The following is a 17382-nucleotide window of genomic DNA, read 5'->3' as shown; positions in this document are numbered from 1 at the left end:
ACACACACACACGCATATGCATACGCACGCACACACACACACACACACACACGCATACGCACACACACACACACACACACACACGCATACGCACACACACACACACACACACACACACACACACACGCATACGCACACGCACGCACGCACATACACACACACACACACACACACACACACATACGCATACGCACACACGCACGCACGCACGCACACACACACACACACATACACACGCATACGCACACACACACACACACACACACACACGCATACGCACACGCACGCACGCACATACACACACACACACACACACACACGCATACGCGCACACACACACACACACACATACGCACACACGCACGCACGCACACACACACACACACACATACACACACACGCATACGCATACGCATACGCATACACACACACACACACACACACACACACACACTCGATACATTGATATTTGCAAGAAAAAAGTCCTTAGAGTTTATGAAGGACACTAAACATTTCTGATCGATCATTCTGGATCATCTCACTGAGAAAATGAAGTCTAAACAAGTTATTGTGTCTGATAAATGAGGATGACTCACAAACAAAACACTCAAAACTGAATGGAACTGGGATCGTTCCCAAACCTTTCCACACTGTCGCTTCCCAACTCACCATTACTGGTGACCTGAGGGGAACAATGAAATATATTCATATTCCCACATGGAAAGAACCTATATGAGGATATATGCACATATATGAACCTATATGCAGCATATATGCACATATATGACAATATATATGCTACATATATGCACATAAATGCTGCATATATGCACATATATGGCAATATATATGCTGCATATATGCACATACATGCCACATCTATGCATATATATGCCACATATAGGCAAAATTGAGGTGCATATATGTGAATATACAGGCCATATAGGTCCTCTGTACTGCTTCTTTATTTCCACATATATGTAGCCCATATGTCACTTTGGCAACTGTCATATCAAGGCAATAACTAAGAACTAACTAAAAAACTATTATACAAGAAGAACTTATGTATGTGCGAACACGTGAAATTGGTATCACATGTAATTGGCATGTTGTGTAATTTAACTATGGCAATTAAGTGAGAGGAGATGGAACGCTATGATGTCTACATGTTTTCCAGAAACATTTATGAGGACAATTCTTTCTTGTATGAAGATAATGGAAAAGAAGGAAATGTATAACAAAATGGTTTGTCGTTTTCTTTATTTTGTCAATCAAGCCTTTTTTACAATTTCAAGTCACTTCCAGATTCACATTCCAGCTCATACACATTCACCGTTATACCCACCAAATGTGTAGAGGCTTTAATATAGTCATGCTATAGAAAGAATGGAAATAGACACCCCACCCGTAAAACATATTTTTATTTTATTTGTTTAGAATCATTTGGTTCAAATACAAGCTCTTTTGAGTCAAGTGTAATTCCTATACTTGTCACGACCGGGGAGCCGGCGTGTGGAGTGTCCTGAACCCAAAAGCAGACCTCAAGCAGGAAGTTGTTTGCAAACTGTAAATGTTTATTGAGGCAACAGGGAAAAGGGGAGCTGGAACGGTGACGGGACCCGGGGGAACTCTGGGGGGCCTCTTGGAACCGGGACTGGACCCGGGAGAATCTTCAGGGGGGGCCTCTCGGGGATCTCGGGCATTGGGGGCCTGGGGAACTCGCGGGCTTCTTGGAAACGGGGACGGGGCAATCTCTGGGGGGGCCTCCTGGAACCGGGACGGGACCCGGGGGAATCTCTGGGGGGGCCTCCTGGAACCGGGACGGGACCCGGGGGAATCTCTGGGGGGGCCTCCTGGAACCGGGACGGGACCCGGGGGAATCTCTGGGGGGAACTCTTGGAACCGGGACGGGACCCGGACGGGGAACTCTTGGAACCGGGACGGGACCCGGACGGGGAACTCTTGGAACTGGGACGGGACCCGGACGGGGAACTTCTTGGAACCGGGACGGGACCCGGACGGGGAACTTCTTGGAGCCGGGACGGGACCCGGACGGGGAACTTCTTGGAGCCGGGACGGGACCCGGACGGGGAACTTCTTGGAGCCGGCGTCGGAACAGGAACAGGAACGGGAACCGGAACCGGAACGGGAACCACCCCGGGGAGGACACTCACCCCCCGGGGAGACAACACCGACGCACCTCCACACGGAGTGAAGACTAGCAATCCTCTGGCACCGGACCCTCCTCCCTGCAGGGCTTAAGACTGCTTGACAATCAATTATCTGATTGCCTGCAGGAGTGCCAGAGAGGATCCGGTGCTGGAGCGAGGTGTGTGACTCCTGACAATACTGTCCATTAGACGGCGCATGTCAGGAAGTAAACGGCGATCAAGGCATGTGCTCTCTCTTTTCTTTATCACAGGTTGGTAAATACTTAAGATTCACAAATGTAAAGCATATTATCTGGGTTGTAACATGTTAAGGATAATATTGTGTGCGTAAGGAGTCGTAAAACTAAGTTTTACCGGAGTTTTCGAGTGAAATGTGAACCGGGTTGATGCTAACCTGCTAAGCTAATAATCCCACATGGAAAGAACCTATATAAACATATATGTTTTAATATAGGTTTTAATATAGGTTTTGAACATATGTGACATATATTAAATTGGCCGTTTTCCTATATTTTATGTACATATAGGTAAATACATGTACATATATGCACATATAGGTACATATAGGCACATATATGTACCTATATGTACATAAAATATAGGAAAACGGCCAATTGTATATATGTCACATATATTCAAAACCTATATTAAAACATATATGTTTATATAGGTTCTTTCCATGTGGGTTTTATTGCGTGTAGAAGCCAGGCGCTCCATTTCCAGCACTCAAACAACCTGAATCAAGATCTCCACCCTGACTACTGCTCAATATAAAACTTATGTTCCTGAGTCTTTCAACTTAATAGGTGTTCAATAATCCACACCAACGTAGCCAATAGATGATAAAACATTTAGTCTCTTTATTGGGTGTAAAAACTGATCTGGATCGAAGAGCCCAATCCAATTCAAACGACTAAACAGATTCAGAATCTTTTCCAAAACCTCACTAGACTCCTTCAGATCATGACATTTATTCTTGTAGCGTGATAATTAAAGTCCTGTGGCGGCGTTCAGGTGGAATGATTTGTATTCTCACTGGTGGCTGCTCATTCGTTCAAGTTTCTGTGTGTGTGTGTGTGTGTGTGTGTGTGTGTGTGTGTGTTTGCGTCATTATAATATTTCGGCAAATCAGAGATCAAAGAGACCAAAAAGGTTTTTGTTCAAGAAAAACAAGGGTTGTAAATTAATGGTCTGGAAGAGTGAAACACAAAATAATAATAATACAACAAAACAAACCTCCAGAATGTTATTAAATGCACAAAAAAAACTTTGTCACCCTCTTTTATCTAATAAAAGGTTTTCTGTTTTCACGTGAGCTATTCCTCTTGGACTGAATCATTCCTGTGGTGAATGCGGCCTCCTGCTGCTACTCCCCGGAAATTCTATTGATTTTCCATGACGTATGTATGGCATTCACATGGATTTAAAGAAATGTAATACAAATAAATGTCAATGAGCATATTTTTTCACATAAAACCTAAAACATTTGCATAGGAAATAGATCTTTAATGTCCAGTAACCTCAGCTGGAACTTTACGAGTTGGAGGAAGATGCTCTGAAATCTTTTTCATGAGATTGGATTTGTCAACTGATGATGATGAGAAGACGCAGAAACAAAGCAGTGGAAATAAACTACATACGTGAACACAGCTGTTACAGCGCAAATGCTAATGCTAAATGCTAATGCGACGTAGACAATTTGTTTTGGTGTTTCTGTTCCACAAAACTGCAACATTTTGAAAACAATGTAGTTTTCATGTTGGGCCGCTAGAGGGCGCTGGTGTTTGTTTTAGTTCTGAAAGCACCACTCATGCAGCAGAGAGCAAGGAGCTGTGAACATGAACACTGGAGAACATTCTTCAAGTTGATTGTTATTATGGTGACTGTCAAAATAAAACTACCAATTTGTATTGTTATTATGGTGACTGTCAAGATAAAACCACCAATTTGTATTGTTATTATGGTGACTGTCAAAATAAAACCACCAATTTGATTGTTTTTATGGTGACTGTCAAAATAAAACTACCAAGTTTATTGTTATTATGGTGACTGTCAAAATAAAACTACCAATTTGTATTGTTATTATGGTGACTGTCAAAATAAAACCACCAAGTTGATTGTTATTATGGTGACTGTCAAGATAAAACCACCAATTTGTATTGTTATTATGGTGACTGTCAAAATAAAACCACCAAGTTGATTGTTTTTATGGTGACTGTCAAAATAAAACTACCAAGTTGATTGTTATTATGGTGACTGTCAAAATAAAACTACCAATTTGTATTGTTATTATGGTGACTGTCAAAATAAAACCACCAATTTGTATTGTTATTATAGTGGCTGTCAAAATAAAACTACCAATTTGTATTGTTATTATGGTGACTGTCAAAATAAAACCACCAAGTTGGATTGTTATTAGGGATGCTCGACATTGGCTTTTCTACCGATATCCGATATTCCCATATTGTCCAACTCTTAATTTCCGATACCGATAGCACCGATACCGATATATGCTGGCTTTTCACATCAAAACTGTTAGGTAACAACAACATAAAATATCTCCTACTGTGGAATTAACACATTATGCCTAATTATATTGTGATGCCCCACTGGATGCATATGTGAATCAAACATGGCTTTCCAAATGTACACACTGAGAAAAATAAAAGAAAAACTTAAATTATGGAAAAAAGTGCCATATTTATTTAGTGTTAGAGAGAAACCTCAACAACAAACTCAACAACACCACAGACAATATAAAAAACAAGGAAGAGGCATGTCTTCAGTCCATTAGTTGTAAACAGTCAATGAATGAATAACTGGACATAACTTGTCAAATAATAGACTCAAACTGGGCTCAATCTCTTTTAAGAGTAACAAAATAGTGCAAATATAAACAAGAAAGGCACAGAAATGCTCACAAAATTAAAACAGCCCTCCTTTAAAGTGCAACAAAAACAAAGACTGAAGTTGACTCGTCCATATAACTGGTCTATTTCTTTTCCCATGTCCTCGTTTGTAAGAGGGAGATTGTTCTGTATGAATACACTGGTTCACCGTCAACACTGGTGCAGGGTGCAGTCAGGTACTGGTACCAGTGCTGAACACTGGTTCACCATCAACACTGGTGCAGGGTGCTGTCAGGTACTGGTACCAGTGCTGAACACTGGTTCACCGTCAACACTGGTGCAGGGTGCAGTCAGGTACTGGTACCAGTGCTGAACACTGGTTCACCGTCAACACTGGTGCAGGGTGCAGTCAGGTACTGGTACCAGTGCTGAACACTGGTTCACCGTCAACACTGGTGCAGGGTGCAGTCAGGTACTGGTACCAGTGCTGAACACTGGTTCACCGTCAACACTGGTGCAGGGTGCTGTCAGGTACTGGTACCAGTGTGAACACTGGTTCACCGTCAACACTGGTGCAGGGTGCAGTCAGGTACTGGTACCAGTGCTGAACACTGGTTCACCGTCAACACTGGTGCAGGGTGCTGTCAGGTACTGGTACCAGTGCTGAACACTGGTTCACCGTCAACACTGGTGCAGGGTGCAGTCAGGTACTGGTACCAGTGCTGAACACTGGTTCACCGTCAACACTGGTGCAGGGTGCAGTCAGGTACTGGTACCAGTGCTGAACACTGGTTCACCGTCAACACTGGTGCAGGGTGCAGTCAGGTACTGGTACCAGTGCTGAACACTGGTTCACCGTCAACACTGGTGCAGGGTGCAGTCAGGTACTGGTACCAGTGCTGAACACTGGTTCACCGTCAACACTGGTGCAGGGTGCAGTCAGGTACTGGTACCAGTGCTGAACACTGGTTCACCGTCAACACTGGTGCAGGGTGCAGTCAGGTACTGGTACCAGTGCTGAACACTGGTTCACCGTCAACACTGGTGCAGGGTGCTGTCAGGTACTGGTACCAGTGTGAACACTGGTTCACCGTCAACACTGGTGCAGGGTGCAGTCAGGTACTGGTACCAGTGCTGAACACTGGTTCACCGTCAACACTGGTGCAGGGTGCTGTCAGGTACTGGTACCAGTGCTGAACACTGGTTCACCGTCAACACTGGTGCAGGGTGCAGTCAGGTACTGGTACCAGTGCTGAACACTGGTTCACCGTCAACACTGGTGCAGGGTGCAGTCAGGTACTGGTACCAGTGCTGAACACTGGTTCACCGTCAACACTGGTGCAGGGTGCAGTCAGGTACTGGTACCAGTGCTGAACACTGGTTCACCGTCAACACTGGTGCAGGGTGCAGTCAGGTACTGGTACCAGTGCTGAACACTGGTTCACCGTCAACACTGGTGCAGGGTGCAGTCAGGTACTGGTACCAGTGCTGAACACTGGTTCACCGTCAACACTGGTGCAGGGTGCAGTCAGGTACTGGTACCAGTGCTGAACACTGGTTCACCGTCAACACTGGTGCAGGGTGCAGTCAGGTACTGGTACCAGTGCTGAACACTGGTTCACCGTCAACACTGGTGCAGGGTGCAGTCAGGTACTGGTACCAGTGCTGAACACTGGTTCACTGCCAACACTGGTGCAGGGTGCAGTCAGGTACTGGTACCAGTGCTGAACACTGGTTCACTGTCAACACTGGTGCAGGGTGCAGTCAGGTACTGGTACCAGTGTGAACACTGGTTCACTGTCAACACTGGTGCAGGGTGAAGTCAGGTACTGGTACCAGTGTGAACACTGGTTCACTGTCAACACTGGTGCAGGGTGCAGTCAGGTACTGGTACCAGTGCTGAACACTGGTTCACTGTCAACACTGGTGCAGGGTGCAGTCAGGTACTGGTACCAGTGTGAACACTGGTTCACCGTCAACACTGGTGCAGGGTGAAGTCAGGTACTGGTACCAGTGTGAACACTGGTTCACCGTCAACACTGGTGCAGGGTGCAGTCAGGTACTGGTACCAGTGCTGAACACTGGTTCACTGCCAACACTGGTGCAGGGTGCAGTCAGGTACTGGTACCAGTGCTGAACAGTGGTTCACTGTCAACACTGGTGCAGGGTGCAGTCAGGTACTGGTACCAGTGCTGAACACTGGTTCACTGCCAACACTGGTGCAGGGTGCAGTCAGGTACTGGTACCAGTGCTGAACAGTGGTTCACTGTCAACACTGGTGCAGGGTGCAGTCAGGTACTGGTCCAGCAGGGAAGAGGGCCTGGTTGAGCCTCCAGTCCTCCACGGACATTTCATTCACGGGCTTCTCCTTCTTAGCCACGAGTCCAGCGTGTTGTATTTGTTGTTGTTAAACGTCATCAAGCGCGCGCCCGTAAACGTCCCATGCTGCGTTCATGCAGACTCGCAAATTCCAATATCGGTTGTAAAAATCCGATACCGATATTTCCAAATGTTACATTTTTAAGTCAATATCGGCCCTCCGATATTATCAGACATCCCTAATTGTTTTTATAGTGACTGTCAAAATAAAACTACCAATTTGTATTGTTATTATGGCGACTGTCAAAATAAAACCACCAAGTTGATCGTTATTATGGTGACTGCCAAAATAAAACCACCAAGTTGATCGTTATTATGGTGACTGTCAAACTAAAACTACCAAGTTGATCGTTATTATGGTGACTGTCAAAATAAAACCACCCAGTTGATCGTTATTATGGTGACTGTCAAAATAAAACCACCAAGTTGATTGTTTTTATGGTGACTGTCAAAATAAAACTACCAAGTTGATTGTTATTATGGTGACTGTCAAAATAAAACTACCAATTTGTATTGTTATTATGGTGACTGTCAAAATAAAACCACCAATTTGTATTGTTATTATAGTGGCTGTCAAAATAAAACTACCAATTTGTATTGTTATTATGGTGACTGTCAAAATAAAACCACCAAGTTGGATTGTTATTAGGGATGCTCGACATTGGCTTTTCTACCGATATCCGATATTCCCATATTGTCCAACTCTTAATTTCCGATACCGATAGCACCGATACCGATTTATGCTGGCTTTTCACATCAAAACTGTTAGGTAACAACAACATAAAATATCTCCTACTGTGGAATTAACACATTATGCCTAATTATATTGTGATGCCCCACTGGATGCATATGTGAATCAATCATGGCTTTCCAAATGTACACACTGAGAAAAATAAAAGAAAAACTTAAATTATGGAAAAAAGTGCCATATTTATTTAGTGTTAGAGAGAAACCTCAACAACAAACTCAACAACACCACAGACAATATAAAAAACAAGGAAGAGGCATGTCTTCAGTCCATTAGTTGTAAACAGTCAATGAATGAATAACTGGACATAACTTGTCAAATAATAGACTCAAACTGGGCTCAATCTCTTTTAAGAGTAACAAAATAGTGCAAATATAAACAAGAAAGGCACAGAAATGCTCACAAAATTAAAACAGCCCTCCTTTAAAGTGCCACAAAAACAAAGACTGAAGTTGACTCGTCCATATAACTGGTCTATTTCTTTCCCCATGTCCTCATGTGTAAGAGGGAGATTGTTCTGTATGAATACAAGCATCTCAGCATCTCAGCAATGTATGAGATTTCTCTTCTCATCACTGATGTGGGCACTGGTTCACCGTCAACACTGGTGCAGGGTGCAGTCAGGTACTGGTACCAGTGCTGAACACTGGTTCACCATCAACACTGGTGCAGGGTGCTGTCAGGTACTGGTACCAGTGCTGAACACTGGTTCACCGTCAACACTGGTGCAGGGTGCAGTCAGGTACTGGTACCAGTGCTGAACACTGGTTCACCGTCAACACTGGTGCAGGGTGCAGTCAGGTACTGGTACCAGTGCTGAACACTGGTTCACCGTCAACACTGGTGCAGGGTGCAGTCAGGTACTGGTACCAGTGCTGAACACTGGTTCACCGTCAACACTGGTGCAGGGTGCAGTCAGGTACTGGTACCAGTGCTGAACACTGGTTCACCGTCAACACTGGTGCAGGGTGCTGTCAGGTACTGGTACCAGTGTGAACACTGGTTCACCGTCAACACTGGTGCAGGGTGCAGTCAGGTACTGGTACCAGTGCTGAACACTGGTTCACCGTCAACACTGGTGCAGGGTGCTGTCAGGTACTGGTACCAGTGCTGAACACTGGTTCACCGTCAACACTGGTGCAGGGTGCAGTCAGGTACTGGTACCAGTGCTGAACACTGGTTCACCGTCAACACTGGTGCAGGGTGCAGTCAGGTACTGGTACCAGTGCTGAACACTGGTTCACCGTCAACACTGGTGCAGGGTGCAGTCAGGTACTGGTACCAGTGCTGAACACTGGTTCACCGTCAACACTGGTGCAGGGTGCAGTCAGGTACTGGTACCAGTGCTGAACACTGGTTCACCGTCAACACTGGTGCAGGGTGCAGTCAGGTACTGGTACCAGTGCTGAACACTGGTTCACCGTCAACACTGGTGCAGGGTGCAGTCAGGTACTGGTACCTGTGCTGAACACTGGTTCACCGTCAACACTGGTGCAGGGTGCTGTCAGGTACTGGTACCAGTGTGAACACTGGTTCACCGTCAACACTGGTGCAGGGTGCAGTCAGGTACTGGTACCAGTGCTGAACACTGGTTCACCGTCAACACTGGTGCAGGGTGCTGTCAGGTACTGGTACCAGTGCTGAACACTGGTTCACCGTCAACACTGGTGCAGGGTGCAGTCAGGTACTGGTACCAGTGCTGAACACTGGTTCACCGTCAACACTGGTGCAGGGTGCAGTCAGGTACTGGTACCAGTGCTGAACACTGGTTCACCGTCAACACTGGTGCAGGGTGCAGTCAGGTACTGGTACCAGTGCTGAACACTGGTTCACCGTCAACACTGGTGCAGGGTGCAGTCAGGTACTGGTACCAGTGCTGAACACTGGTTCACCGTCAACACTGGTGCAGGGTGCAGTCAGGTACTGGTACCAGTGCTGAACACTGGTTCACCGTCAACACTGGTGCAGGGTGCAGTCAGGTACTGGTACCAGTGCTGAACACTGGTTCACCGTCAACACTGGTGCAGGGTGCAGTCAGGTACTGGTACCAGTGCTGAACACTGGTTCACCGTCAACACTGGTGCAGGGTGCAGTCAGGTACTGGTACCAGTGCTGAACACTGGTTCACCGTCAACACTGGTGCAGGGTGCAGTCAGGTACTGGTACCAGTGCTGAACACTGGTTCACCGTCAACACTGGTGCAGGGTGCAGTCAGGTACTGGTACCAGTGCTGAACACTGGTTCACTGCCAACACTGGTGCAGGGTGCAGTCAGGTACTGGTACCAGTGCTGAACACTGGTTCACTGTCAACACTGGTGCAGGGTGCAGTCAGGTACTGGTACCAGTGTGAACACTGGTTCACTGTCAACACTGGTGCAGGGTGAAGTCAGGTACTGGTACCAGTGTGAACACTGGTTCACTGTCAACACTGGTGCAGGGTGCAGTCAGGTACTGGTACCAGTGCTGAACACTGGTTCACTGTCAACACTGGTGCAGGGTGCAGTCAGGTACTGGTACCAGTGTGAACACTGGTTCACCGTCAACACTGGTGCAGGGTGAAGTCAGGTACTGGTACCAGTGTGAACACTGGTTCACCGTCAACACTGGTGCAGGGTGCAGTCAGGTACTGGTACCAGTGCTGAACACTGGTTCACTGCCAACACTGGTGCAGGGTGCAGTCAGGTACTGGTACCAGTGCTGAACAGTGGTTCACTGTCAACACTGGTGCAGGGTGCAGTCAGGTACTGGTACCAGTGCTGAACACTGGTTCACTGCCAACACTGGTGCAGGGTGCAGTCAGGTACTGGTACCAGTGCTGAACAGTGGTTCACTGTCAACACTGGTGCAGGGTGCAGTCAGGTACTGGTACCAGTGCTGAACAGTGGTTCACTGTCAACACTGGTGCAGGGTGCAGTCAGGTACTGGTCCAGCAGGGAAGAGGGCCTGGTTGAGCCTCCAGTCCTCCACGGACATTTCATTCACGGGCTTCTCCTTCTTAGCCACGAGTCCAGCGTGTTGTATTTGTTGTTGTTAAACGTCATCAAGCGCGCGCCCGTAAACGTCCCATGCTGCGTTCATGCAGACTCGCAAATTCCAATATCGGTTGTAAAAATCCGATACCGATATTTCCAAATGTTACATTTTTAAGTCAATATCGGCCCTCCGATATTATCAGACATCCCTAATTGTTTTTATAGTGACTGTCAAAATAAAACTACCAATTTGTATTGTTATTATGGCGACTGTCAAAATAAAACCACCAAGTTGATCGTTATTATGGTGACTGCCAAAATAAAACCACCAAGTTGATCGTTATTATGGTGACTGTCAAACTAAAACTACCAAGTTGATCGTTATTATGGTGACTGTCAAAATAAAACCACCCAGTTGATCGTTATTATGGTGACTGTCAAAATAAAACCACCAAGTTGATCGTTATTATGGTGACTGTCAAAATAAAACCACCAAGTTGATCGTTATTATGGTGACTGTCAAAATAAAACAGCCAATTTGTATTGTTATTATGGAGACTGTCAAAATAAAACCAGCAAGTTGGATTGTTATTACAATGACTGTCAAAATAAAACCACCAGAGTGGATCGTTATTACAGTGACTGTTGAAATAAAACCACCAGAGTTATTACAGTGACTGTCAAAATAAAACTACCAAGTCTCGGGGAATACGTCAAATGAAATCCCGCAGTGCGTACTCGTCAGGGCTACTTCCTGTTTCATATTGAAGCACATCATTGATGGATGTGAGCATCAGAAGTGGAGCACCGCGTCGATCAGAGGTCAGAGGTCATCGCAGCCTTGGGCAGAAGCAGCATGTGTTCATTCCACTTTGTTCCATTTGCACTGTAGAAGTGGCTTTTTGTTTTTAAAACTGTGGACTTATCTTGTGGCTTACTTATCTTATTTTTATACTTGACAGGGTATTATTATAGATCTGTACAATTAAATAAAATAAATAAACAACAAGGTTGTACTGCATTATTATATTATTAGCAGTCCCTTACATTGAATGTGCAGGTAATGTATAAAGTCTGTGCAATAATAATAATAATAATAATAATAATAATAATAATGTTTTGTAGATAGCAATATGCTAAAAATAATAACATAAATATGACATAAACATAAATAAATAAATGTATTTCACTTTAATGAACTCAGTTTAGTTAATTTATTTGAATTAAATATGAGCAATGATTCAATGCTTGACACACAAACAACAGTTTTCCTCTGTTCAGACTTTATTGAAGCACACGGAGGGTCAGGACGGCGACAATATTGAAAGACATTTGTTAAAAACATACTAGGATTTTGTAATTGCAATATAACACAGAGGAAATAGATACAGCAGGAAACACAGACCCACAGTGATTTATTTCTTCTTCTTTGTTTGTCCACACACGACATCCTGCAACACGTCACAAGGGGCAGCCGGCGGGCCTGCTAACACAGTGCTCTGAGGTGCAGGGACACCGTCCTACCGTTTCTCTTGAGACAACACAACAGGGAGGAGTTCTAAAGCCACTGCGTTCCCAATGCACAAACACAGAAAGCAGTATGCATTTGTATGTTTTCTCGTAGTGACTGCCTATTGCATCTAATTGTTTCTAATCACTTTAAAGGACACGAGGACATTTGCTTGTACATGTTACTACTGTCTGTTTGATTTGAAACCGTTGCTTGGTAACAAAGGTGTTGATTCCTTTTGTCTCCTTCGCGTTATATTTGATGCCCCGGCTCATAAATCTACAGCAGGTGACGGTATGTGAACAACACATCTGCTCAGTAATGCATCGGCGTTTTTACAACCTTTCGTAGATCTTCAAGAAGAATTCATTTGTCCAACATAGGGACATTTTAAGATATAAGACATTGAATATTTGAGATTTTTGTGAATATCAAATGAAACTGCCATTAAATTACGATCAGTATTTTTCCTCAGACTTTGAAGAACCATCTACAAAAAAACTCAACATTTTCTACAATAACAAGGTTATATTGAGTAATTTTTTCCAAATATTGTAGCCAATAAAGGGTTAAGTTGCTCAGTTGGCAGAACGGGTTGTTTCGCTGTGGTTTGATTCCTCAAGTCGTCGATTCTTCGTCGAGTCTGTTTGAAAGACGAAACCTCAAATATAAGAATAATGAAAAGTGCTTTGAAATTGTAGAAATGCTCTTAGTGATGAAACGTTCTCTAATTGAATATTCATTTTCATGTTAGAAATCAGAAACTCCTCTATTAAAAATGTGTTTCTCCCTCAAATTTGAAGAACTAACGTGGTCATTAGGTTTTGGAAAAAATGTGGGTAAAATAAGGGCCAATCATTTTAATTCTGTCCATCAGTGCTGATCAATACTTGGGCACTGGTGTGAACTTCGCCTGAATAATAAATATCTCCACTGCAGTGCTGCAATGCTTTCTGGTGGTATTGTCCAATACTGTAATCGTTCCAGACACATAGAGTCTAATATCTTAGTTTCCTGTCAATAGTGTCTATCCCTTCAATAAATGAACCAATATCATTTAACAACATTTTGGAAATAATGTATAAATGTATTATATTGATGGCTAGTTATTACATGATTATATAAAAGAAAACTGTTTGAAAATGTGATAAATAAACAATAAATGTCCTATGAGTATCACTTTGCTTTTGTATTATTACTTGAAAATCCAGTTATGTGAGTAGGAAGCACAAATATATAATGGGAACACATGAAAAATAAATGTAGAATAGAATGAACACAATTCATTGTATGAATTCACAAATCTATTTTAAGAAAATAAATATAATTACTGCAACCAATAGTTTAGACAAAAATTTTTTTTGTAGTTGACTTGTTAAAAACTGGTTGTATTCCTACCTGAGGATTCATCCTATAAACAACACAGAGTTATTAGTTATTAGTTATCGGCAGAGAGCGGAGCAATCGAGTTTCACCTTTTGACTGTAGAATTATCAGTTTATTATTAGTTTAACCAATCGGGGTTGCATTAACAGGATTTAGCAGGATTTAGTAGCATGCATACCTGTGTGTGATTCGATACGTGTGAAGTGGAACTGAGACGTCCTGCTGCTGGTTCAACCACATCTTTGGCTCAACGGCTCATTTTCACACCCTGAAGATGGACAGTTTGCTTGTCCTCTGTCCATGTCGTGAAAGACACTGAAGACTCCCAAATGTCCACCAACAGCAGTGGCGTGAATAGTTGACTCTCAGCACTGCCGGGCCAGCGACAATGTGCCGTTTGCCTAGAATCCACTTCATTAGAGAGACGACGCCAACATGGTTTGAAACCAGACTGAACACCACCAGGATCTCTGTCTGAGGAAAGTTAGAAGGCCATCAAAGTTTGTATTATGAAAGCACTATTACTCTTCATAATTACTTTTATATGATGAATTACTATCATCCCACTAAGGACTAACACTAACGATTCTATCTTTATGTTTTATAAGAAATCTTGAAACGACAAAAGAACTTTCAATGACGCAGCTGATTCGGGGCATGAACTGCACAAAGTGCTCAGATCAAGGAATGAATTCATCCAGACTTCATTAAGGCTTTCATTCTAAGATTTAACTTATTAAAAGTATTGCAAAAAAAAAAAAGAATTACGTATGTGGGTCTGATGACCCATGATTGTCTATCACTACATGAGTTTTCTGGCAGAACCTGATTCACCGGGAGCTCATAGAAAAAATGCTTTTTGGTCCTTCGTGCAACAAATCTGGGTCCACTCTATCACAACAAACTGGAATATATCTTGAGATTCATGTTTCCTCCAAATAACAGAGGGGTTTTGTTAGTAATTGCTTGTTTTGTAACACTAAACTCCCTGAATTGAAGCCTAATTTGAATCTTTTCATAAAAACATGAGAGGAACACAATCTAAAGTAGATGTAAAGAAAATACCGACCATCAGAAGGTGGTTGCTCAATGCTGCAGCTCAGACTATGAGTCAGTATACCTTCGTTATTGTCAGACCATCGTGCAGTGAAGCAGCATTTCTGTAATAATTCAAAGCATTGGCAGGAACTGACAAATTTACAGCAGGATGACAGTCAGGTGCTACTCAGTGAGGCCCACCACACCACACCACCCGGCCCCAACGCCGTTCTTTAAAACATTTGATGGATTTTTTAGAGACGAGCTTCTAAACATGATGAATTGCTCTCTTCAGACGGGGGTCTTCCCTGCTGCCTTTAAAGGGGCGGTGGTGAGGCCCCTGTTGAAGATGATGCAATTTGGATTTTAATGATTTTAACAATTTTAGACCAGTATCCAACTTACCATTTTTAAGCAAAATTTTAGAAAAACTTGTTTTTACCCAACTTAGTGATTTTATAAATGCACATAATGTCCTTGAGAAATTCCAGTCTGGCTTTAGGGTCAACCACAGCACCGAGACCGCCCTTTTAAAGATTTTAAACGATTTTAGATTAAATTATGATTCTAAAAAGTTGACAGTGTTGGTTCTACTGGATCTGAGCGCTGCCTTTGATACAGTCGACCACACTATTCTTCCAACTCGTTTAAAACACATCGGCCTCTCTGGTGCTGTACACAAATGGTTTACTTCCTACCTCACGGACAGGACATTCATGGTAAGTGTGGAAACCTTCTCCTCTAAGGTCCATAAAATTACATGTGGTGTGCCCCAGGGTTCAATTTTAGGGCCCAGTGCTTTTTAATCTGTATATGCTCCCTCTTGGTGGTGTCATCAGGAGACATGGAGTCAACTTTCACAGCTATGCTGATGATACACAGTTATACATCTCCATGTCTCCTGATGACACCAGGCCAATGGATGCACTTTTTAACTGCATCTCAGATATCAAATCCTGGATGGCAGAAAACTTTCTCCAGCTTAACCAGGACAAGACTGAAGTTTTAGTCATCGGTCCTGAGGCCCAGAGAGAGAGACTTTTACCCAAACTACAGTCACTGTCTTTTAATCCTTCCTCACAGGTGAAGAACCTGGGCGTGATTTTTGACTCTGAACTGACTTTTATTCCACACATTAAAAATATCACAAAGATAGGTTTTTACCATCTAAAGAACATAGCCAGAGTCCGCCCCATTCTCTCTCGGGCCAACACGGAGACGCTAATGCATGCTTTTATCACCAGTCGTATCGACTACTGTAATGCCCTGCTTCCTGGTTTTCCCAAAAAGAGTATCTCAGGTATACAACTCTTACAAAACTCAGCAGCTTGTGTCCTGACAAAGACCAGGAGGCGGGATCACATTACACCGGTTTTAGAATCGCTGCATTGGCTCCCCGTGTGTTTCAGGATCGATTTTAAAGTTCTTTTAATGGTTTTTAAATGTCTTAATGGTCTTGGTCCGTCTTATCTTTCAGAACTGCTTTTACCTTACGATCCTTCACTGCCCCTTCGCTCCTCCGGCAGGGGTCTCCTAGTTATTCCTAAAGTCAACAGGAAAACTCACGGTGAGGCGTCTTTCCAGTGTTGCGGCCCTCGCCTCTGGAACGACCTGCCGGAGGAGCTCAGGGCTGTAGAGAACCTTCAACTTTTTAAGAGCAGGCTCAAGACCCACCTTTTTAGCTTAGCCTTTAACTGATATTTATTTTTGCTAGGCCTATTTATTACTATTTATCAGCACTTTATAATTAATTAAATTGACATTTAATAGTTATTAATATTTATTTTGTATTTATGTATTTTACCTCCCAGTCCTATTTTTTAATTATCCTATTATTCAATTTTACTTACGTACTTTAATTTATTTTAACAATTTTTATGCTCTTCCAGTTTCCACTGGAGGAGCCCTCTGCCTCGGGAGCGCTGATTGGCTGTGGCTGCTGGGGTGCTGTCTTGTGGGTGTCTGGATGGAGGTGTGGTGTTGTCCGGGCACCCTGTGTTGGTGCCCTGTGGCTGCAGCCGAGGTGCCGCTCCCGATGCAGACGCTCCTTGGATGGTGTTCCCTTGCCTGGTTTATCTGCACCCAGCCTTATCTCAGCCTTATCTCAGCCTTTTGTCCATAGTCTCCACTGTTTTACCTTGAGTGTGTATTGTGTGCTTGTGTGGTGCGTCTCTGGGGAGGTGGGTGGGGGGAGTGTGAATGCGACAATGTGTCTGTATTTTTGGAAGGAGGTGGGTGTGAGAGAATGTTTTTAAATCTGTAAAGCACTTTGTGTTACATGACATGTATGAAAAGCGCTATACAAATAAATTTATTCTTCTTCTTCTT

The sequence above is a fragment of the Blennius ocellaris genome, assembly GCF_963422515.1.
Source record: "Blennius ocellaris genome assembly, chromosome: 1".
In the NCBI taxonomy this organism is placed as follows: Eukaryota; Metazoa; Chordata; class Actinopteri; order Blenniiformes; family Blenniidae; genus Blennius; species Blennius ocellaris.
Note: the sequence above shows the minus strand (reverse complement) of the source record.